The sequence below is a fragment of the Pongo abelii genome, chromosome 4 (assembly GCF_028885655.2).
Source record: "Pongo abelii isolate AG06213 chromosome 4, NHGRI_mPonAbe1-v2.0_pri, whole genome shotgun sequence".
NCBI classification, from domain to species: Eukaryota; Metazoa; Chordata; class Mammalia; order Primates; family Hominidae; genus Pongo; species Pongo abelii.
The window spans coordinates 90,671,380-90,694,616 of NC_071989.2; the positions used below are offsets into that span (position 1 = coordinate 90,671,380).

The 23,237-nt window shown below is 37.2% G+C and overlaps 1 protein-coding gene across 8 annotated transcripts in view; it reads left to right on the top strand.

Moving 5' to 3' along the window:
- Nucleotides 1–23,237, top strand: part of XRCC4 (X-ray repair cross complementing 4) — a 310,135-nt gene that overhangs the window by 39,878 nt on the left and 247,020 nt on the right. The window contains exon 1 of one of the 8 annotated variants that reach the window (XM_054555080.2): nt 32–476. The exons of 6 other annotated variants lie outside the window; for them this stretch is intronic. The gene's annotated coding sequence lies outside the window, so the exon portion shown is untranslated. Of the gene's footprint in view, nt 1–31; nt 477–23,237 lie in introns of those variants that run through there. One more of the 8 variants, XM_054555078.2, reaches the window with a different exon arrangement.

Here is a 23,237-nt window from a genome sequence, read left to right on the forward strand (position 1 = left end):
GTTCTGTTCTTTTTATCTTTTTGCTTTCTTTTAACAAAAGTTCCCTGCTACTTACCCCTAGAACTCCACAGTGCGAGAATCCCCCTCAATTTGTGAGCTCCCGCGGCTTCCTCTTGTGGGCTTTTGGGGATGCTAGGGTTCTCGGCATTATCCTCAGGGTGCGAACCTACCTGTTCACACCCTTTTCAGTTTCCCCGTTTGCGTCTGAGGGATTCTTGGGAATGCGAAGCACTTTTGAAATGCTGTGTTGGTTGTGGGATTGGGAGGACGGTTGAATCCAGAGGGTAGTGTTGAGTAGGCTGTTTGAGCATTTCCCCAGTACTGGCCTGTCCTTTCAATTCCCAGATACTGGTAAACTGTGGGTTCCATCCAGGCATCGGGGCTGAAACGTACCAGGCAATTTGAGGTCAGGAAAGAACTTTCTGTGGTAACCAATGGGAAGGAACTGCCGTTTGCGGACTGCAGCAATTGATTAGGTACTTCAAAGAAATCAACTGGCAAGACAAATGACAAGGCAACTTTTAATCAGTAGTAGTATTTAGCTTTTTCTGATTTTAATTATCCCATTAGGTGAGGTTCTATTACACACACAGACACACACACACACACGTTTTTCTTTCTGCATTTTATCGATGGAGAAACAGGCGCTTTGACATGTTTGAATTTGCATAGTTCTTGGAATTCTAATAAAGTATTAGAAATGAGAGTTTTTCACTCTTTGCCCCCTTTTGGCAACCTTTTGGTTCTAAATGTGTGGTGTATTTTTTCTCGGGTGGGAGAGAATTCTTTTCAGAATGTTTTCAATTTTTTATTGACTTAGAAGGTGGATAGAGAGAAAGAGAGAAGGTAACTCACGTGAGATGTTGGTTTATGAGCTGTATTCGGCCAGTGAGACCCTTTTGTATTTAGGGCAACACACTGATTAGAAAATTTGGGATTCTGCTATTTGTGTTTACATTGTTCACTAGGGCACACAAAGGTTTTGTTTTAAACTATAACTAACTTGATATTTGAGTCTGTTATATTGAATTGTCAAGAGTTGGTCAAATACACAAATTAGGAAGTATTTACTGGGTGCCTGCTTTATTCATGGATCTTGAGATTGCAGCATAGGAACAAAGATGGTCTGTTCCTTTAAGGAATTTAATAAGGTTGGGGGAGAGGGGAATAAGAAAGGTATAAAAAAATACAGTACTCTCCACCTAAGGATAAAAAAGTCTTTTAATGTTCTGTCTTGTAATTCCTTTATATTATACCTTTTAGGTCTTGCCATTCAAATTAAACAAACCTGGTTTAGTTATGGAAATTATGTTGTGCAATTTATTGAGCTTGGCTTTTAGGGCAGTAAATGTGTCTGTAGACAACTGCCCTTGCTTTCATGTGAAGATCGTCTTTATCTTTGTTACATGTAAAGGTAATACTTCTGTATGAAGCTCTGCTTCAGGCTACCTGTGAAGAGCATCAGAAAGCTTAACTTGTTAGAGATCACAGTTGATTTGCTATATCTATATATTTTAATTATTTTTAGGCCATGACTTCTTATGTACCTGAGCTTCAAAATAGTAAAGAACGGCGTTGCCAGTTTTTAAGTTATCTATAGAGAAACACATATGCCAATAAATGAGGCTGAACAAATATGTATAATGTTTATTGCATTTATGTAAAACATCAAAGTTAATCTGACGTGGTGAGTTTTTTTTGGGAGGTGGTAGTTTAGCTCCATCGTCTTACATAAACCCCCTACTTTTTGGGTTTCAGATTATATCACAATTTCTAAAATCTTTCTGGCAGCTTTGCAGTGAATCCTCATTTAAAACCATCTTGGATCCTTTCCTTACTAGAAATAAAATCTGTCTGTGTTATTCCTTTGTTCAAAAATTATTATTTATTTTTATTTTTGAGACAGGATCTTGCTCTGTTGCCCAGGGTGGAGTGCAGTGGCACAATCATGGCTCACTGCAGCCTCAACCTCTAGGGCAGAAGCGATCTATCCTCCTCCCTCAGTATCCCCAGTAGCCGGGACCGTGGGTGCATGCCACCATACTTGGCTAATTTTATTTTATGTTTTGTAGAGACAGGGCTCACTATGTTGCCTAGGCTGGTCTCAAACTCCTGGGCTCAAGTGATCCTTCCGCCTCGGCCTCCCAAAGTGCTGGGATTACAGGTGTAAGCCACCGCACCGCATCTGGCCTGTTCAAAAAGTATTATCTCTCCTGAATCTGGAAGAATATTTCCAACTTTGGTTTCATGGGTATATTAGAATCATATGTAAAAATAGTGGATATTTGTAGTTTTCTGTGGTGCTAGTGCACAGGTGTCCTCAGTGTTATGAGGATTAAACGAGTTATTACAAGTAAATCATCTAGGCAAATGTTTGGCATACAGTAAGCACTCAGAAAGTGTTGGCTATTACTGGGCATGGCTTTGTCTTTGCTAAATTAAAAGTCCCTGGAGAGGAGGAATTATAATGGAGGAATGGTTGAATTGCATATATTAGGCACTAAATACAGTAGTCCCTCCTTATCTGAGGTTTTGATTTCTGCAGTTTCAGTTACCCATGATCAGCCACAGTATGAAAATATTAAGTAGAAAATTCCAGCCGGTGTGGTGGCTCATGCCTGCAATTCCAGCACTTTGGGAGACCAAGGTGGGCGAATCACTTGAAGTCAGGAGTTTGAGACCAGCCTGGCCAACACGGTAAAACCCCATCTCTACTAATATACAAAAATTAGCCAGGCGTGGTGGCATGCGCCTGTAGTCCCAGCTACTCAGGAGGCTGAGGCAGGAGAGTCAGTTGAATCCGGGAGGTGGAGGCTGCATTGAGCCGAGATTGTGCCACTGCACTCCTGCGTGGGCAACAGAGCGAGACTCCATCTCAAAAAAAAAAAAAAAAAAATTCCAGAAATAATGCATACATTTTAAATAGCATGCCTTTCTGAGTTGTGATGAAATCTTATTCCGTCCCATCCCATTCAGCCCGGGGCCATGAATCATCTCTTTGTTTAGCGTATCCCTGCTGTATAAGCTTCCTGCCTTTTAGTTGCTTGGTTATCAGATTGATGGAGGTGGTATCACAGTGCGTGTGTTCTAGGAATACTTATTTTACTTAATTATTGCTTCAAAGCATAAGAGTAATGACGCTGGCAATTTGGTTATGCCAAAGAGTAGCTGTAAAGTGCCTCTTTTAAGCCAAAAAATGAAAGTTCTCCACTTAATAAGGAAGAAAAGAAATCCTATGTTGATGTTGCTAAGATCTATGGTAAGAACAAATCTATCTGTAAAATTGTGAATAAGCAAAAAGAAATTTATGCTAGTTTTACTGTCACACCTCAAACTGCCAAACTTATAGCCATAGTGCATGATAAAAGCTTAGCTAAGATAAAAAGGGAATTAAATTTGTGGTTAGAAAATGTGAACAGAAGCATGCTCAGATTGAAGGCAGTTGGGTTCAGCCTCCCCGCAGGGCCTTGGGATATACACCCTTGGATAAGGAGAGGACTGCTATAAAAGGTTTTAGTATTAAGTTGGTATTGCATTTATATCACCAGACCACTTTCTCCCTATTTTCTCTTTTTACTTTGTTGCTAGTGTTAATGATAGGGTTGATTTACATTACCTTTTACATTACCTACCTTTTTTCATTCACTGTTATTCACATATATTGAAAGACAATTGTTCTGCTTTTTTCCTCTTATCCTCAGCTAGCCTCCCTAACCTCAGGTAGAGGTTTTTCATGTTCCAGTGTTTGTCCTTTTTTTCTCCCCCCTTGTTTTTATTCTCTTCCCACATGGCTTTTCAATTCAGACTGAAATGTCCTTGAGGACCAAAGTTAATACAGTTTTATTCTGTTAGGGATTTTTGTTAAATAAGTAGATTTTCAGCTGCCCTTGTCACACACAAAAAATAGGGTAGATGATAGGTGTTAATCTCCTTCACTAAAGTAACCATTTTACTATCTGTGTGTATCCTATAATGTCAACTTGTAAACCTCAAATATACACATTAACATTTTTTAAAAAAAGAAGTTTCACCAAAAAAGACACTTCTATTAATGTATGTCTTATTTCTTTTACCTTAAGAAATGTTTCTCTTAACCTTTCTCCATTTTCAATCCCATTTGTTGCTCTTCTCTGCAACAAAAATCCTCTAAAGAGTTTTCTATGCTCCATGTTCCAATTCCTCTTTTTCTACCTCTGCATCTTCATTGGTATATTTAAAAGATATATTGAACTCAGATGTCCCAGACCGAACTCCTTTCCTCCCAAACCTTTCCCATTCTTTCTCATCTGAATTGATGGCAACTTTATACAGCCAGCTGCTCAGTTAAATCTTTGGAGTCATCCTTGACTCCTTACTTCCTCTTGTATTCCAACAAATCTGTTGGCTTTTTCTATGAAATATATCTAGAATTCAACAGTTTTCTACTATTTCTGCTATTAGTATACTGATCATCTCTTGCTCAGATTTTTGTTATTACCCACTATCATTTCTTGCTTGGATTATAGTAATTGTGTTCTGTTCTCTCTGCTTTTTTCAGTCCTTGCCTCCTTACTGTCTATTCTCATGTCAGCCAGAGTGATACTTTTAAAATATAAATAAAAAATTGTATATTTACGTGTAAGATTCTAAATGCAATATGTTATCCTAGGTTGGATCCTGAAACAGAAAGAGGTTATTAGTGGAAAAACTGGTGAAATCCAAATAAAGTCTGTGGTTTAGTTGATAGAAATGTATCAGTGTTGGTTTCTTAGTTTTGATAAATGCACCGTGGTAGTATAAGATGTTAACATTAGAAGAAACTGGGTGAGGGGTATATGAGAACTTTCTATTATCTTTGTAACTCTTCTGTAAATTCAGAATTATTTCAAAATAATATACAGAAGAATATAACATTACTTTTTTGCTTAAAAACCTTTCGTGACTCATTTGATTCATAGCAGAAGCTAACAGCCTTACATTGGCCTACAGTAGTCTACATCAGTCTTGTCCAACTTACAGCTCACAGGCTGCCTGTGGCCTATGATGGCTTTGAATGCGGCCCACCACAAATTTGTAAACTTTCTTAAAACATCATGAGATTTTTTTTTTTTTTGAGCTCTTTAGGTATCATTAGTGTTAGTGTATTTTATGTGTGGCCCAAGACAATTCTTCCTCCAGTGTGGCCTAAGGAAGTCAACAGATTGGACACCTCTGCTCTACATGATCTGGTCTCCCATTACCTCTCTGACTACATGTCTTTGTGTTCTCTTCCTTTGTTCCAGCCATACTTACCACCCTGTTTCTTAAGTACACTAGGCCTACTTCTACCACAGGGCCTTTGCATTGACTGCTTCTTCTATCTAGAATGCTTTTGGATCCTTACAGCTAATTCCTTCACATCTTTTACATGTTGTTCAAATGTCACCTTTGCAGTAAAGCATATCCCAACCTCCCTATTTAAATGGAAGCTTTGCAACTTCCATAGCCCCTACCCCTATCTTCTCCACTCTGTTTTATCTCTTTTTACTTCAGTGTTTATCATTATTCTATATATGTATTACATGTTTGTTACATGTATTTTTAATTGTGTTCCCCTATTAAAATGTAAAATCTATGAAGGCAGGCATTTTTATGTGTTTTGTGGTCTTATGCCACATTCTAAAGCATTTGTCTGAGGCATAGAAGTACTCAGTAGGTTTTGTTTGAATGAATGACTGACTTGATTGGGTGTTTGAATCTGTAATTTTTTTTTTTTTTTTTTTTTTTTTTGAGATGGAGTCTTGCTCCGTTTCCCAGGCTGGAGTGCAGTGGCGCAATCTGTACTCACTACAACCTCTGCCTCCTGGGTTCCAGCAATTCTCCCGTCTCAGCCTCCTGAGTAGCTGGGATTACAGGTGCATGCCACCATGCCCAGCAAATTTTTTGTATTTTTAGTACAGACGGGGTTTCACCATGTTGGCCAGGCTGGTCTCGAACTCCTGACCTTGTGATACCACCCGCCTCAGCCTCCCAAAGTGCTGGGATTACAGACGTGAAAGTACTGGGATTACAGGCATGAGCACCGCATTTGACCATGAACCTGTAATTTTTGATTTGCAGTCTGAAACACTGAATTATTTATCACTTCCATATATCATACTATTTCTTGCCTCCAAGCCTTTACTCATGCAGACTCTTCTACTTGGAATGCCCTTCCTTATCTTTCTTCCTCTATCCCTAAGTTGTTTTCACCTGACCATTTCTCTTTAAAGATTCCTATAATATTAGATGTAACTCAGGGAAGCCTTCCCTAAAATGTCAGGCCAGGGTGAGTGCTGCTTTTCAGAGGAGCTCCCTTCCTACCTCTGCATTTTACAAACTTATATTATAATTCTGTTTGGGTGTCTCTATGTCAGTAGAGAGTTGCGAATGTGTCTTACTGATCTTTGGGATATCAAATCCTGGTACATAGGAAGTAATCAGTGAATATTTTAATGCATTAATGGCATGATCAAGGACACTCAGCTATGAAGCATAGTTTTGATTCCACCCTGGGTCTTTTGAGTGTAAAATCAATGGCTTATTTGCTATACCTTGTTTCTTAGGAAAAAGATGGCTGTCTTTAAAATAATTGAAAGGTACTGTATCCTTTTGATACAAGTAGGAGGGAGTTAATGCATTGTATAGCCCTGGACAATTTGCTTCTTGTCATTGTTGAAGCTGCCAGCCCTGATGAAAGTGAGTTGTGCTTTTTTCTAAGGCATTGGCTGAAATCATTGATCAGGGTTCAATTGTAGACAGCAAATTTTTAATGTTGATGAAATTAGGCACTTCTGGGGAGGAAAACATTCTTGAGATTTGTGTTGCCAAAAAGAAGAAATACATGCCAAAATTCCAAAGTGTTCATGAGGCATTTATGTTTTTACTAGATGCCATTACTACCAGTAACTTCATGTTACATTAAACTTCTGCTTGTGTACCATTGGGAAATCCCAGAGTGTTTAAAGATGTTGTAAAGATTTTCCTTCAGCAGTACAGGAATTTGCTCTTAAGATTGATTTAATTATGATTCGTTTGTTAACAGTATCTCTGACATGTAGCACAAAATTAGGTACACTAATTTTGCATTTAAAATACTGTTTGTTTAATCCTAGATAATGAGCTAGACTTCCCAACTACTCTTTATGATTGGCATCCGGAGTTCAAACTGCCCTCTGAATATTATCGTTATTGTCGCAGCCTATAAACTAAATCAGTTTTATCTTCACCTAGCCCTGAAAACTAACACAAAAGGAAATAGATTAGCTCTATAGATTCTGAAAAGGCTTCCACATTAGTAATGTCCTTGCAAATGATAATTAGGCTTGAGATTAAGTAATCAAAAACAAATATTACCTGGAAGACATTGTATCCTGAATTTGTGTTCATTTCCATAGCTTTGCTAATCCTACAGAAGTGACTAAAATGTTGAGGTAAGCAAAGAGCTCAATCTGGTCTTGTGTGAGAGAATGCTATTAACTTACTTGTAATTTTACCAGAGCAGTGAATGAGAATTTTATTGGATAAAGAAGGAACTTGCTCATTTGGAACAGAAGTACGTGGCTGCTAAGAAATAAGATGCAGCCATTTTTGAAACCTGTCACAGTCTTGGCAGTATAAATATTGACATGCTGAGACATGTCAATATTTACGTAGAATTTGGAAGTTGCCAAGTTCCTGTTTAAGAAATATGACCCTAGCATTGGACACAGTATATCAATAAATACGGAACATGTCCAAATGAACAGCTGCTCAGGGAAAATAAAATTACATCTGTCTAAACTTTGAGGCACTTAAAAAGTTAAAGTTTAAAAGTTTATGATTTTTCTTCGTAATTTTTAGGTAGATGCTTGTATGATATAGTATACTAATAGAGTTCCATGTATGGGTTTAACATAAAAATGACAGTATCATTGCTATTTATAAATTTGTAAATTAGCTGTGCTATGATACTTATCTATAAATTGAATTTTAAAAACTTGCCTAGTGTTGTGTTTAGGAACCAACCCTTCATTTTCAACATTGTTCTTAAGGAGAAATTGGCTCATGATGACTTAGATATTAATTTGGGGAGACAAAAGTTTATACTCTGATAACTTCTTAAATGGCAACATAGAAAATGGAAGATTTTGCACTTTAGATGTGATAAGGGAATATGACCTTGTTATCATTATCTGACAAACATGTCTCAGTAGAAAATCATATTATAGATCACCACTGTTAATTCCCATCTTAATATCACTATATTTTAACAAAGAGCTTTTTGATGCAAAGGAGACATTTGAGCTTTTATATCAAGTCATTAGAACCACACAATCTTACATTGTTTTGCGGACTTCTAGAAGAAGTTTAAACTTACCAATTCTTTGAACGACAGTCCTAAAACAATCTTAAGAACATAAAACATGGGTATCAGGACTCGTTTTCTCATTGCTTCTCCTTTCTAACGGTAGCGATAGGTGGCTTTTAAATAGTAATCTAATCATTTAACCAGTTCATAATATTGTATGAGTTCTTAGAAGAAATGAATGATTTATTAAGTCCATATAGTAGCGTACATTGTAATTAGCTATAGAGTTGACCCTTGAACAATATAGGGGTTAGGGACGCCAACCTCTCATGCAGTTGAAAATCCATGTATAACTTTTGGCTCCCTCAAAATAACTACTAATAGTTTATTGTTGACCAGAAGCCTCATCAATAACATAAACAGTTGATTAACGTATGTTTTGTGTGTTATATGCATTATGTACTGTATTCTTACAATAAAGTAAGCTAGAAAAAAGTAAATGTTATTAAGAAAATCATAATGAAGGGAAAATATATTTACTATTCATTAAGTGGAAGTCGATCATCATAAAGGTCTTCATTCTTGTCTTCATGTTGAGCTGGCTGGGGAGGAGGAGGAAGAGAAGGATTGATCTTGCTGTCTCTGGGGTGGCAGAGGTGGCAGAGGTAGAGGAGGTGGAAGACGAGGCAGGAGAGGTGGACACACTTGGTGTAACTTTTGTTGAAAAACTTTAGTGTGTAAGTGGAACCACACAGAACAAACCTTCAGTTGTTCAGCGATCAACTCTGTATGTGCCTTGATTTAATTTCTCAGTTTTTATCTAGTTTTTTTTTTTCATAAACAGTTTTCTAAGACATTGGCTGATTCTCTCTCTTTCTCATTTTGTCCTGAGTCGAAGAAATCCCTTAGATATTAAATCAGACATACCTGAACTGAATGTTCGTACCTAAATGCCTAACCATGATCTTTATGTTCTGGAATGTTCTAACTTGGTTGAATTTTTTTGGCCATCAGCTAAATAGATATCTCTGTTTTATATAACCTCTAAACAAGGTTTAATTAAAAAAATCAGGCATTTCTAGGCCAGGCGTGGTGGCTCACACCTGTAATCCCAGCACTTTGGGAGGCCAAAGCAGGTGGATCACCAGAGGTCAGAAGTTCAAGTCCAGCCTGGCCAACCTGGCGAAACCCCATCTCTACCAAAAATACAAAAATTAGCTGGGAGTGGTGGTGCAGGCCTGTAATCTCAGCTACTCGGGAGGCTGAGACATGAGAATTGCTTGAACCTGGGAGGCAGAGGTGGCAGTGAGCCGAGATTGTGCCAGTGCACTCGAGCCTAGGCAACAGAGTGAGACCCTGTCTCCACACAAAAAAAATAAAAATAAAAAGGTATTTCTGAATACCAACAGCCCTATAAAATTTGTCCTGGTTGGCCGGGCACAGGGGCTCACACTTGTAATCCCAGCACTTTGGGAGGCCGAGGGGGGTAGATCATTTGAGGTCAGGTGTTCGAGACCAGCCTGGCCAACATAGTGAAACCGCATCTCTACTAAAAATACAAAAATTAGCTGGGCGTGCTGGTGCATGCCTGTAATCCTAGCTACTTGGGAGGCTGAGGCAGGGGAATCACTTGAACCTGAGAGGTAGAGGTTGCAGTGAGCCGAGATGGTGCCACTGTACTCCAGTCTGGGTGACAGAGTGGCCACTGTACTGCAGTCTGGGTGACAGAGTGAGACCTTGTGTCAAAAAAAAATTTTTTTTTTTTCCTGGTCATAGCGTGTTCATTGTTTCAGCAAGCAAGATGTCATACTAAAATACACAAAAAAATTAATACAATCTTATCTTTGAAAATTTAGTAATTTACTCATTTTTTTTGGTGTATGTCTCTTCTTTATTTGGTTTGGAGCTACATGCCTTGTTCAAATGAAAACCATGTACCTCATTTTTCTGGATATTTTGTATTTCTGATGTTTCATTGGGCTTTCTTGTACCTTGGCCAAAGTGGAATATTTATGCAGGCAGAATTGAATTTAATAATATGCATTTCAATTGTTAAGGAAAAATAATTTTCAAGGCATTGGAATTGTATCATTGTTGCTACTGGTGAGTCTACTAGTTGATTGTTGGTATTTCATTTTCTGAACATTGGATTCCTCAGGCAAACCTTCTCTTATACCTCTTATTTTTGTTTATATTGGTCCTGTAATTTTTTTACCTTAGAAAATGCCGCATCTTTGTATGTCATTTAGCAGGTATTTGACATATCGTGTCATTATTTTATTACTACTTTAACTCTGCTGTAGCAAAATTATATACTACCTTGTATATATTTACTTATTTTTTTAATAACTAACAAGTTTAATTATAATTTATATAGAACTCTGTATTGTCATGTTCTCCTAAGTGGATGAAAAGTTTCTGGAGAGAAAGTATTGCTACTTTTTTTTTCTGATCTGCTAGAGTTCTTATTGAACACAAAGTTTGCACATACTGCTTCCTTAATGAATGGTTGGTAGATGGAGTGGAATTTTTACAACTGACATTCTGCAGGTTGATTTCAGTTCGTTATTTCAACTTAATGGGAAATTTTTAAAACATATTAAGTGACTATGAAACTAACTTAACTTTGAATAGCTTTTCAGACCAGCATTTTAAATTTTGCAGTGCAGAATTGCTTCTCTTACACAAAGTTAGTGTGGCTTCATTTGTTAATAAACATTTCATTAATTCTTTTGGGGAAGTGTTTGATTAAAAATAAATTTTTTTTTCTAAGACATGTAACATTCCCAGCTTCTCCCTAATAAGAAAATTATTCGTGATAGTTCTGTAGTTTGAAGATTGTTGATGCATATAACATTTCCAACTTCTTTCTAATAAGATAATCATTCTTGATTGTTCTGAAGTTTGAAGATTATTGATAATTTGACTTCATTTTCACTTCATTGTAGTTTATAAGCAGGAATATGTTTGATTTAGTGCTATTTCAGAATCCTTTGAAGAAGTCTGACAATCTTTTTAGGATTTTGTTTTAAAATTGATATTAAGTTGTAGCCATAAAGAGGCCACCAATTGATTAATCTTTCTGATCAATAAGGTAATTTAAATATACTCTTTTAGCTGTGTGACCTTGTTTCACTGCTGCCTGCTGGAGATGGTTGCCAATTTTGCAGGTAACTAAGTGCTATCAGACACTACCCTTGTAGAAGCACAGCCTCCTAAATTGTGATACCTTGATAACAAATGACTTCTAATCTGGATTAATTTTGTTGCTTGCTTCATTCAAATGTTGGAGAGGCCAGCACATGGGAATCTAACAGAATAGTACTAGAATTTTGAAACTATCAAAGTTCCATTTCTAACAGCCACTAGCTGAGCTTTCTGCTGAGTGATTCAGTGTATGTAATTCAGCTCCAGGCCCTTTCCATCAGGAGAAGAACTGGCAGAGAATCTGCTAAGCATGATTATCCCAATATCCTTCCTATATTAAACCCTCTTTTCTTCCCCTGGTGGGGAATAAGATAACTGACTTGGGATCCTTGGAGGCCAATCATAACTCCAATTCTCTAACACCAAGTGGGTATTCAACAATTCAGTACAATTCAAACACCATCTATCTAGGGTTAGTGTCAGATCCCACAGGTTCGTGGGCTCAGTCTCACAAAATTGCCCCCACTTCAGATGCCAGTCACAAGTCCTGAGTCACTTATACTTTTGACCAACCAGTTATAAATCAAGGTTTCCTGTGATACCATGCCTCAGGTTTGATAATTTGCTATAATAGGTCACAGAAATCAGAAAAATATTTTATTTACCTTTACTGGTTTAGTACAAAAGATAGAACTTAGGAACTGCCAAATGAGAGAGGACACATAGGGAAAGGTATGGAGGCAGGGGAACAGGACTTCAATGCCCTTCTGTGGACACACCACCTTTTAGCACCATGATGCATTCACCAAGCAGGAAGCTGTTCACATCTCCTTGTTCAAGAGTTTTGTTTTTTTGAGACAGGGTTTCACTCTGTCACCCATGTTGGAGTGCAGGTAGCACAATCATAGCTCACTGTAACGTCAAAGTCCTGGGCTCAAGTGATCCTCCTTCCTAAGCCTCCTGATATGGTTTGGCTGTTTCCCCACCTAAATCTGACTTGAATTCCCATGTGTTGTGGGAGAGACCCAGTGGGAGGTAATTGAATCATGGGGGCAGTTCTTTTTCTTGCTTTTCTCACGATAGTGAATAAATCTCATGAGATCTGATGGTTTTATAAGGTAGTGGGGTGGGGGGGCTCCCTGCACAAGCTCTGTCTCATTGCCTGCTGCCATCCATGTAAGACATGAATTGCTCCTCCATGCCTTCCGCCATGATTATGAGACCTCCTCAGCCATGTGGAACTGTAAGTCCATTAAACTGTTTTTTTCTGTATAAATTACTGAATCTCAGGTATGTCTTTATCAGCAATGTGAAAATGGACTTATAAACCTCCCAATTCAAATTTTTATAGAGCTCAATTTCCTGGTCTGGGTGCATGGGAGGAATGGAGGGTCGGGAGGAGGGTCTGAAAATCCCAGCCTACTAATCACTTGGTGTTTCTGGTGACCAGCTCCATCCTGAGGCTGTCTAGAGGCCCCACTGTAAGTCACTTCATTATTATAAACTCAGGTGTTATTGAAAGCTGTTCCTTATGAGTAACAAAAACATTCCTATCACTCAGGAAATTTCAAGGGTTTTGCCAACTCTGTGTGAGGAGCAGGGGACAAAGTTCAAACATGTTTCTTATAATATCACACACACTCATTATTTTTTGTTTGTTAAATTTTATTTATTATAAATTATGTTATGGTTGTTTATATTTATGGGGTACAAAGTGATATTATAATTTTGAATGCAATGCAGAATGGTTAAATTAAGCTAATTAACATATCTATCCCCTCAAGTATTTAACATTATTTGCGGCAATATTCAAATGTACAGTACTCAATTGTTAGCTATGTTCAGCATGCTGTACAATTGATCTAAAATAAAAAAGTCAGACTTATTTCTCATATATAACTGAGGCTTTATACTCTTTTGACTGTTGTATTAGCCTGTTTTCACACTGCTATGAGGAACTGCCTAAGACTAGGTAAATTATAAGGAAAAGAGGTTTAATTGACCCACAGTTCTGCATGGCTGTGGGGCCTCAGGAAACTTACAATCATGGCAGAAGGAAAAGCAGGCAGGCACATCTTACATGGTGGCAGGTGAGAGAGAAGAGTGAAATGGGAACTGCCAAACTATTAAAACCATCAGCTCTTGTGATGACTCACTCCACTATTATGAGAACAGCATGGGGGAAGTCGTCCCTGTGATCCAATCACCTCCCACTAGGTCCCAGGTCAACATCTGGAGATTACAATTCGAGATGAGATTTGGGTGGGGACACAGCCAAACCATATCAACTGCCCATCCTCCCTACCACCCAGCCTCTGGTAACCACCATTCTACTCTCTGCTTTTGTGAGTTCAATTAATTTAGATTCTATATATAAGTGAGAACTGTGGCATTTGTCTTTCTGTGCCTTGCTTATTTCACTTAGGGTAATGTCCTCCAATTCCGCCTGTGATGTCACAAATTTAAAGTCTGAATAATGTTCCATTGTGTGTAGATGAATTTTTTGGTATTCATTTATCCTTTGATAGATATTTAGGTTTATTCCATAACTTGACTATTGTCTAGTGCTGCAGTGAATATGAGACTACAGATGTCTCTTCCACATTCTGATTTTAAAACTTGCAGGTAAATACTTAGAAGTGGGATTGCTGGATAATATGGTAATTCTATTTTTAGTTTTTTGAGGATCCTCCATACTGTTTCCCATAATGGTTATGCTAATTTATATTCCTACCAGCAGGGTACAAAGGTTCCCTTTTCTCCACCTTCTTGCAGATGTTTGTTGTTTTTGTTGATAGTGGCCATTCTCACAGATAGGAGGTGATATCTAATTGTGATTTTAATTTCTATCTCCCTAATGATTAGTGATAGTGAGCATTTTTTCAAGTATCTATCAGTTATTCAGATGTATTCTTTTGACAAATACCTATTCAGGTCAATAGCTCACGTTTTTATTGGATTATCTGTTTTGTTTCTATAGAGCTGTTTGATTTCCTCTTATACTTTGGATATTAGCCCTTTATCAGATATATGGACTTCAGATATTTTCTTCATTCTGTAGGTTGTCCTTTTACTCTGCTAATTGTTTCCTTTGATGTTCAGAAGCTTTCTAGTTTGATGTAATCTCATGTCTATCTTTGCTTTTGTTTCCTATGCTTTTAATGTCAAATCCGTTTTAATGTCAAATAACAAAAAAGTTATGAAAGCACAGAACCTAATGGTATAAATAATACTGATCAATATTCAGAATATTTTAGGACAGTAATGGTGGTGTGTAGAGTAATTTTATTCTTAGTACAAGGGTAAAAGGAGAAAATTATTAATTGCAACCACAGCTACAATAAACTTTCAAGGGATATATAATAATATGATGTAATTTAGACATTAGAAACATAAGATGGCTGGGTAAAAGTGTTGAGTTGTATTTAATCAATGTTAAGCTGCTATCAGGTTAAAATGGACAGAAGTGTAAGATATTCTTTGTAAGCCTCATGGTAGCCAAAAAGCAAAAATCTATAGGAGATTCACAAAAAATAAAATTAAATTCAAAAGACTCAAGACATACCACTACAGGAAACTATCAAACCACAAAGGAAAATTGCGAGAGATGAAGAAGGAAACAAAATATCTTCAAGAAAAAAAGACCCAACAATAGAAAATAATTAACATAATGATGAGAAAGTTCGTCCTTTCCTTACTTACCAATAATTATATTGAGTGTAAATAGATTATATTCTCCTATAAAAGACAAGGAGTAAATGAATGGACACACACACACACACACACACACACACACACACACAACACACAAGACCTAACTACATGCTTCCTACAAGGAACTCACTGCACTTTTGAGGACACACATAGACTGAAAGTGAAGAAATGGAAAAAGATATTCTACACAAATGGAAACCAAAGATCAGCAGGAGTAGCAATACTTACAGCAGAAAATATTTTAAGTCAAAAACTGTAAAAAGAAGAAAATAAAGGCATTATATAATGATAAAGTAGTCAGTTTGCCAACAGGCTATAACAATTATAAATACATATGTACCCAACAATGGAGCACCTAAATGTATAAAGCAAACATTAAAAGGTGTACAGAGATAGACTGTAATACAATAACAGTAGAGAACTTCAATGCACCACTTTCAATAATGGACAGATAATGTAGTCAAAAAATTAATAAGGCAATGTTAGACTTAAGCGACGCTTTAAATGAAATGAACTGTAACAGACATATACAGAGTATTCCATCTTAACACCAACAGGATACACAATCTTCTCAAATGTACACAGATCATTTCTGGGATGGATTGTATGTTAGTTCACAAGGCACACTTAGGAAGTTGAAGAAGACTGAAATCATATCACATATCTTTTCTGACCACAATTGTATGAAACTAGAAATCAATTAAGGGAAGAATTTCAGAAAATTCAGAAGTATACTGAAATTAACAACATGCTCCTGAACAACCAATAGGTCAATTGAGAAATTAAAAGGGAAATTAAAAAATATCTTTAGACAAAGAAAAATGAAAACACAGTATGCCAAAATTTATGGGATGTTGTAAAAGTTTTGCTTGTCTGGGAAAGTTTTTATTTCCTTCTTATTTTTGAAAGACATGTTTGCTTGGTAAAGTATTCTTGGTTGGCAGCATTTTTTTTACGTCCCATACCCCGAGGAGTTTGAATATATCAGCCCACTCTCTCCTGATCTGGGGTTTCTGCTAAGAAGTTTACTGTTAGTTTTATTGGGACCCTTTTGTGTGTGATTTCTTTATTATCTTTTGCTGTTTTCAGAATTTTTTCTTTCTCTTTAATTTTTGATAGTTTGATAATTACATGTTATTGTCAACTCCTCTTTGGCTTGAATTTGGTTGGAGATCTCCTTTCTTCATGTACCTGGATGTTGGCTTCCTTCTGATTAGGGAACTTTTCTTTTGCTATTTCTTTAAATATGCATCCACCTACTTTGTTTTTCTTCTTCTTAATTCCTATTATGTATAGGTTAGATCTCTTGATGGTGCTCCATAATCCCCATAGGCTCCCTTCCCCTCCCCTCCTCTCCTGTTCCCTCCCCTTCCCTTTCTTCCCCTCCCTTCCCCTCCCCTCTCCTCCCCTCCTCTCCCCTCTCCTCTCCTCTTCTTTCCTTTCCTCTTCTTTCTTTTCTTTTTTTCTTTGCTCCTCTGACTAATTTCAAATGTCCATCTAGAAGCTCACTGATTCTTTCTTCAGCTTCCTCAAGGCAGCTGTTCAAGCTTTCTATTTCCTTTTTCAGTTTAGTCGTTGTATTCTTCATCTCCTGGATATCCATTTTTTAATTTTTTCTATTTCTTTGTCAAACTTTTCATTTTGTTCATGTATTGTTTTCAAAATTTAATTTTCTATTTATATATTCTTGTGGTTAACTTTTTTTTTTCCAAAAGAGTCGAGGTTTCACTCTATCTCCCAGGCTGGAGACTGGAGTGCAGTGACAAAATCATAGTTCACCATAGCCTTGAATTCCTGGGCACAAGGGATCCTCCTGCTTCAGCCTCCTGAGTTGCTGGAACTACAGGTGTGAGCCACCATGCGCTGCCCATTTAACTTTTTAATAAGGATTATTCTGAAATTTTTTTTTTTTTTTTTTTTTTTTTTACCATTTTATGGATTCCATTTTCTTTGGGATTCATTGTTGGAGCTTTATTCGTTTCTTTTGGAGGTGTCATGATTTCCTGAGTCTTTGTAATCCTGTGTCCTTGTGTTGGTGTTTGCACATTTGTGGAAACAACCACCTTTTCCAGCTTTTACAGGTGTTTGTTGGCAGGGATAGAACTTTGCTATTTATTCTAGCCTATACTTCTGGAGGGGCCAGCTAGTAATAACTCTCAGCAGACACAACTTGCTTTCAGGTTCTGTAGAAAGCTGGCCTGCTACCTTTGCTCTGAATTTTTTTGGGGTAGCTACATAGGTTCTCTTATCTGACAGGACTACTGTCTGAGCTCTGCAATTAGGCTGAGCTGCTGAATGGACACAGAAATTTCCTCTGATCAGCCTTGGCCACAGGATGTCTTCCTTTATTTGGATTCAGCAGTTGGACAGGGTTGCAGGAGGGTCCTTGAGGTTAAGTGGATTGGGATGGATGGACCAATTTTTATGCTCAATAGAAATGCTTATTAGAAATGCTCAGTGGGGTAGGAAAGTAGGCTTTGAGGCTAGGGACCACTCTGGTTAAACTCCCTCCTATGTCAGAACAAGTGCCTGCTTGTTGTCAAAATCTGCTGAGGATCTGTTGTGGGGTGGAGGCCGGCAAGCCTGTCCCAGTTGCTCAGACTGGCTAATCTTCTAGTAGTTCTCTGTGTAGACAGGATTACTCCTGGATTGCAGCAGAGAGAGGCTGTAGCTAAGCAGAGGCCCTTCAGGGTCTGCTGTGGATTGGAGGCTAACAAGTCTGTCCCAGTGCACAGATCATGAATCTCCTAGCAGATCTTTGTACTTGCAGGATAGTTCTCAAATTGCAGTGAGAGGGGCTAGAGCAGAGACTGGGCCCCTTTACAATCTGCTGTGGGACAGGAGCTGGCAAGCCTATTCTGGTATTACTAAGATGGATGCTTCTTTCAGCAGTTCCCTGTCCAGGCAAGATAGTTCCCAGCAAAAGGATTGGAGCTGAGAGTGAGCCCTTCCAGGATCTGCTGTGGGATGGAGGCAGACACACCTGTCGCAGTGGTTCAGACTTACATGAATCCCAGAAGTTCTTGGCATAGGTGGGATAGTTCCCTTACTGTGGCAGAGAGGGATTGGAGCTGAGACGGAACCCGGTCAGGATCTACTATGGGATGGAGGCTGGTAAGCCTGCCTTGGTGACTCAGATATGTGAGTCTCCCAGCAGTTCTCTACATGGGCAGGATATTTCCAGGGCTGCAGGGCAGAAGTGCTGTAGCCAAGAAAGCTCCCCCTTGGGATCTGCTGTGGGATAGAGGGTGGCAATCCTGTCCCAGTGGCTCAGATGGGTAAGTGTTTCTCTGGGTTTTTGTGTGAGCAGTAATAAGCAGGGACCACAGATGAGGGGGGCTGGAGCTGAATTATAGGGTAACTTTTGGGTCCACTGCCAAGACTGATGTTGGTGGGCTGACTGGCCTTTGTGGTGCTCTTGGGTGTGTAATTCCTCCAGGACCCCTTGGCAGATGGTTTTGGTTGCAAAAGCCAAAGGGGGCTGAAGCCAAGCCGTTTGGGGAACAGGATTATTTCTGTGTTTGAACCCAGGAGCCCAATCTGTGTGTCTAGGTGCAAGTTTGTACCCTCAAAACGACCTTCCTAAGTCTTGGGCTCCACTCGGGTTTTACAGCCTCCTACCTGAATCCCAAGACTCCTACAACAAGATTTTTGTTTGTGGATGGGTGCAGAATTCTTATTGTAGGTGTACACATATAATTTTGGAAACTTTATACTCAGTGTTTTGAAAAAAAATATGAGCCAACATTTCAAAGCCAGTTGACTTCTGCATAAAAATTGGGATTTGTCAGTTTCTTGAATAATCTGAATGACAGAACACTAAGGACCAATACTTACGCATGATAACAATGTGCTTTGCAGTGAGTAATGGCTACCACCTTTATATGGTACTTGTAGTTTCTAGTTTCCCACAGTCCCACTTGTCATACAATGGATGCATATGGCCTCACTCCTGATCTGCATGGTCCCTGGAAGTATTAGAACTTGTACCCTTACAAGAGAGAATAGAGCTTGACTTAAATTTTAGGTATAAATTTTAGTCCACTTTGAGAATGTATAACCCGAGGGTTATACTCAGAACAGAGTCTTGCTTATACTTTGGAACTTCCTCCTGCTGGAGTTGTCCAAAATGTATTCAGAGATGTGGTCAAAAATGACTTAGACTGAGAAATTGAAGCGTGTGAGATAAATATGTAATTACTCATCCAATTAGGAATGAAAGTCCTTATGTGCTATTTGTAACTGTTACTATTATTTGAACTGCATGAAATTGTCATTTTTATAGGTTAAAAATTGTGAAATGTTGGTAATTTTATATAGTTCCTAAATAGTTTTGTATTGCTGAATTTGAGGATATGTTACAGGTTTTGTTTTTTTTTTCCTCAGACTAAGTTGCTCAGTCCTATCACTTGTCATCTTGTTTGCCATTAAGAAATAGGCAGATAAATGGGTGCGGTTTTAAGTAAATGATGGGTTTGTGAGTGGGGGGGGAAAGTACATTGTTTATAAGTCTTATTCCTTTTTCACACAAGTGCTTTTAGTTACATTTCAGTTCTGAAAAACACTTTTTTTTTTTTTTTAAGTAGAAAAGACTGTATATAAGCTTAATTGGTGATGTTTCATAGGACCACCCTCACTTTTTTGGAATTGAAATATGAGAGGTGTCAAAAATTTTGAGGCTTAAGAAATCATAATTACTAAGTTCTTGTTGAAAAAGACTGCTGCTTAGTTAATGCTGTTTCAGGTACTATCTTATCTCTTCTCTTCAGTTCTGTTAAGTGTCATTCTCACATGAAACTGCAATTAGAACTAAAGTGTTCTTGTGACAGTCTAGAAAGTTTCCAAAATGATAACTGTACTCTCATCCTTTCTGCCAAGTTTATTTGTAATCAAGAGTGGCCGTTTGATGAATATGAAGGAAGTTGTAGTCTTGGAACTTAGGGTCCAATTTTAAGAGCACTTTGGAGCTAGGTATTAAATAGTATGTGGGAAATTTGTTCATACATTAGGTCATTTTATTGCTTTTTAATACCCACTTTATAGGGTTAGAGTAGGAAAGGAGAGGAAGTGAAATTTACGTTTATCACTGAAACTAATGATTATTAATGGTGTTTGTAAAAGATAAGCGGAGGAAATGAGAAGTAATATGATATTTGGAATGGCAGCAACTGGCATTCCACAGTCATGAGAGGTAATTAAGAATGGACTGTGACCTCAACCAAGAGGCCTTATTTTTTAGACTTATTTTATAGTACTAATGCTCTATTCCTAAAGCATCAGATTAATTTAATGTCTCCCTTATACATCAGCTGTATATTACAAGTTTTTGAATAAGATTATGTTAGCAGTTATAACTGTATTTTACTACCTTATGGTGACTAAACGTCATGGTTTGCCTGGAATCGAGAGATTTTCTAGGTCTTGGGACTTTGTTTGAAAATTAGGAAAATTCCAGGAATACCTGGACAGGTGGTTACCTTACTTTCAAAATTATTAAAATGGAGTTAATTCTCACATGATTAGAAGGATATTTAGTAATCCTGTGAATTCTTTACACTTAATGTTTAGAAACAAATCTAACTCGAAAATATTATTTTAGGAAAGCACTTTTTATGTAGACGTGTTGCTGGGTATTTTTGTTTTAATTGCTTTGGAAATTTAAAGGCAAATTGACTTTGTGGTAATTTTTTCAAAAAAAAAAAAATCTTAATTTACCCTTTGGTAACACTAACCAGCAAGTTGGCAGGCTATTAACAGAAAATGCTAGCAATAAATTATTCAGTAAAATATCTTTAATGTGGGGAGTGGGTATTCTGATAAAAAAGGAAAATGCAAATAGTCAGTGCTTTTTAAAAGTACTAAACAAGAAATAATCCTTTTGTTTGCACTTAGTTTTCCTAAATTGTTGTGTGATTGTCTCAGAAGTGAATAGCCTAGTGGTAGTTTCATAAACCTTTCTTTCCTTTTTTCTAGCAATTATATATGTTCCTGTCTTTGAATTTTTATAATGTGATAAGACTTTAAAACAATCTGTGACCACACTTTTGGTTTGCAATTTAAATTTTCTCTTTTAAGAATAAAAATAATAAGGTCAAACAAAATAATGTAACCAGGAAACTAATTACAGACTATTAACAGCATATGCTGTGTGCTAATCTTTATTCTGAACTCACTTTAGGTATCAGCCTACTTTTCTCAACAAGGGGGCACTTAAGTTAATTGCTTCATTAGAAACATGCATTTAGCACTTTCTGATCTGTAAGTACAACTCTTTGGCAGAGCTGCAGAAGTTTGAACACCTGCAGCCCAAGCAGCTTAAAAAGAAGTCATAATTTACTATAAAGGAAAATAAAAGAAGCTCAAGTTCAAAATGGTGTTATCAATGATACAGTGTTGTAACTAACTTGAGCTGACCTAAGAGAGATAGTTGGCTTCTGCACTACTCCTTATCAGCATCCAAAAGGGCATACAAAATTCTTTGTAAACTAATTTAAAAAGTGTCTTGTTTATTCAGAAGCAACTGTGAATGGTATTTGTTCAGACCTTAGATCACATCAATTGCATACCAGCCAACAACTTATTTCTCTTCTAAGAGAGAGGCCAAGTATCAAAGACACAAAGTACTAAAGATAAGCTTCTCAATTCTCAACTGTTCTGAACTCTCAATAAAGCTACTGATGTACAAATTGGGGTGGGACCCAACTGTTTCCACCTGCAGGCTTGTCTTAGATCCTTGGCTCTGGCTGGGAGAGGTGCTGATACTAATGTGACCTTTAGTGCCCTTAGAAAACAAAACACAGGCTTTCTTATAGCCCTAATCAATCAGTCCCTCTGAAGAGGATTCCACCCTCTTTCTTCAAGTAGTCTCGGGGCAAAAAACTATGGCTGACTATTCCCATTTACAGGGCTGGTGAAAGCAAAGAGATCGTTCATTTGCTCTTACTGAATCTTAAAAGACATTCCAAGTCATCTTTTTTTCTGTTTCCATGGGTGATTCTCATTAGATGTTTTGTGTTTGATATTTTGTAAGAGGGTGATCTCAGTAAGTAAAAGAATGAAGTGCTTTCAAACCTCATTCAAATAGTATGGTATTAGGAAATTAAGACTTATTTGATATAAAGTACATTTCTGAGACTGCTGAGGCACAAACAAGATACTTATAGGATACTGTGTTGTCACTTATGGGCTACTAATGTTAATTGCTTAAATGTGGTTCACAGGTAGTCTCCAAAGGTTCAAATGTGAGTTTACTAAATAATAGAATCTTTAAAATAAAATCATATAATTTTTGTCATGAATACCTACAGTTAGAAAATTGGAAAATATTTGAAACATGAATAATTCAAAGATGTTCTTAAAACTGATCCCCAAATGTCTTTTTAACATCATTGAGATTAAAGCCCTTTATATTATTGTGAAAGTAGGAGGAGTTACTGACAGGCATCTGGAATATTGAATTTTAAACAAAATTTTCTCTGTAATTAGAAATTTGTCACTTGGTTCAAATATGGCTTTAAAAAAAAGGAATGAAACCAATTGCTATTTCATAGTAATTATAAGTGCTGTATTTTCCTTTCACAAAATTATATTAATGGTAACAATAGCCATGCTTCTTAAGGTAAGTTTAAGAAAAAATAATCTGCATAAGTATATGTGCATCTGTGTATGTTTGTATGGAAATACTATAGAGGCAAAAAATGCTATGCCACAAGTAGTTCCTACACGCTCCCATGCACCCCACCCCCAAAATTGTGGGTTTTGAGCCAATTAAAATTATGTAAGCCTTGAACTATATGTCTTTTTCAATGATTGGCATAGAAAAACAGTAACACAGATTTTCCAGTAATTTTCAAATTTAAGGATTACAGAGCATGTGAGTAATTTACTGCACATTAAGTGTATTGACTAATTGATCTAAAAGAAAATATTCACAAATGGATAAAGCATTTCAGAATTAAGCACATCTAGGCAAAGGACCTTATTGTAGGAAAAAATTTTGACTAAATGGAATATTTAAAAATTATTTTTTTCAGTGAGTATGGTATCAAACCTACAAACTTAAATATATCTAAAATTTTTACATGCCTAA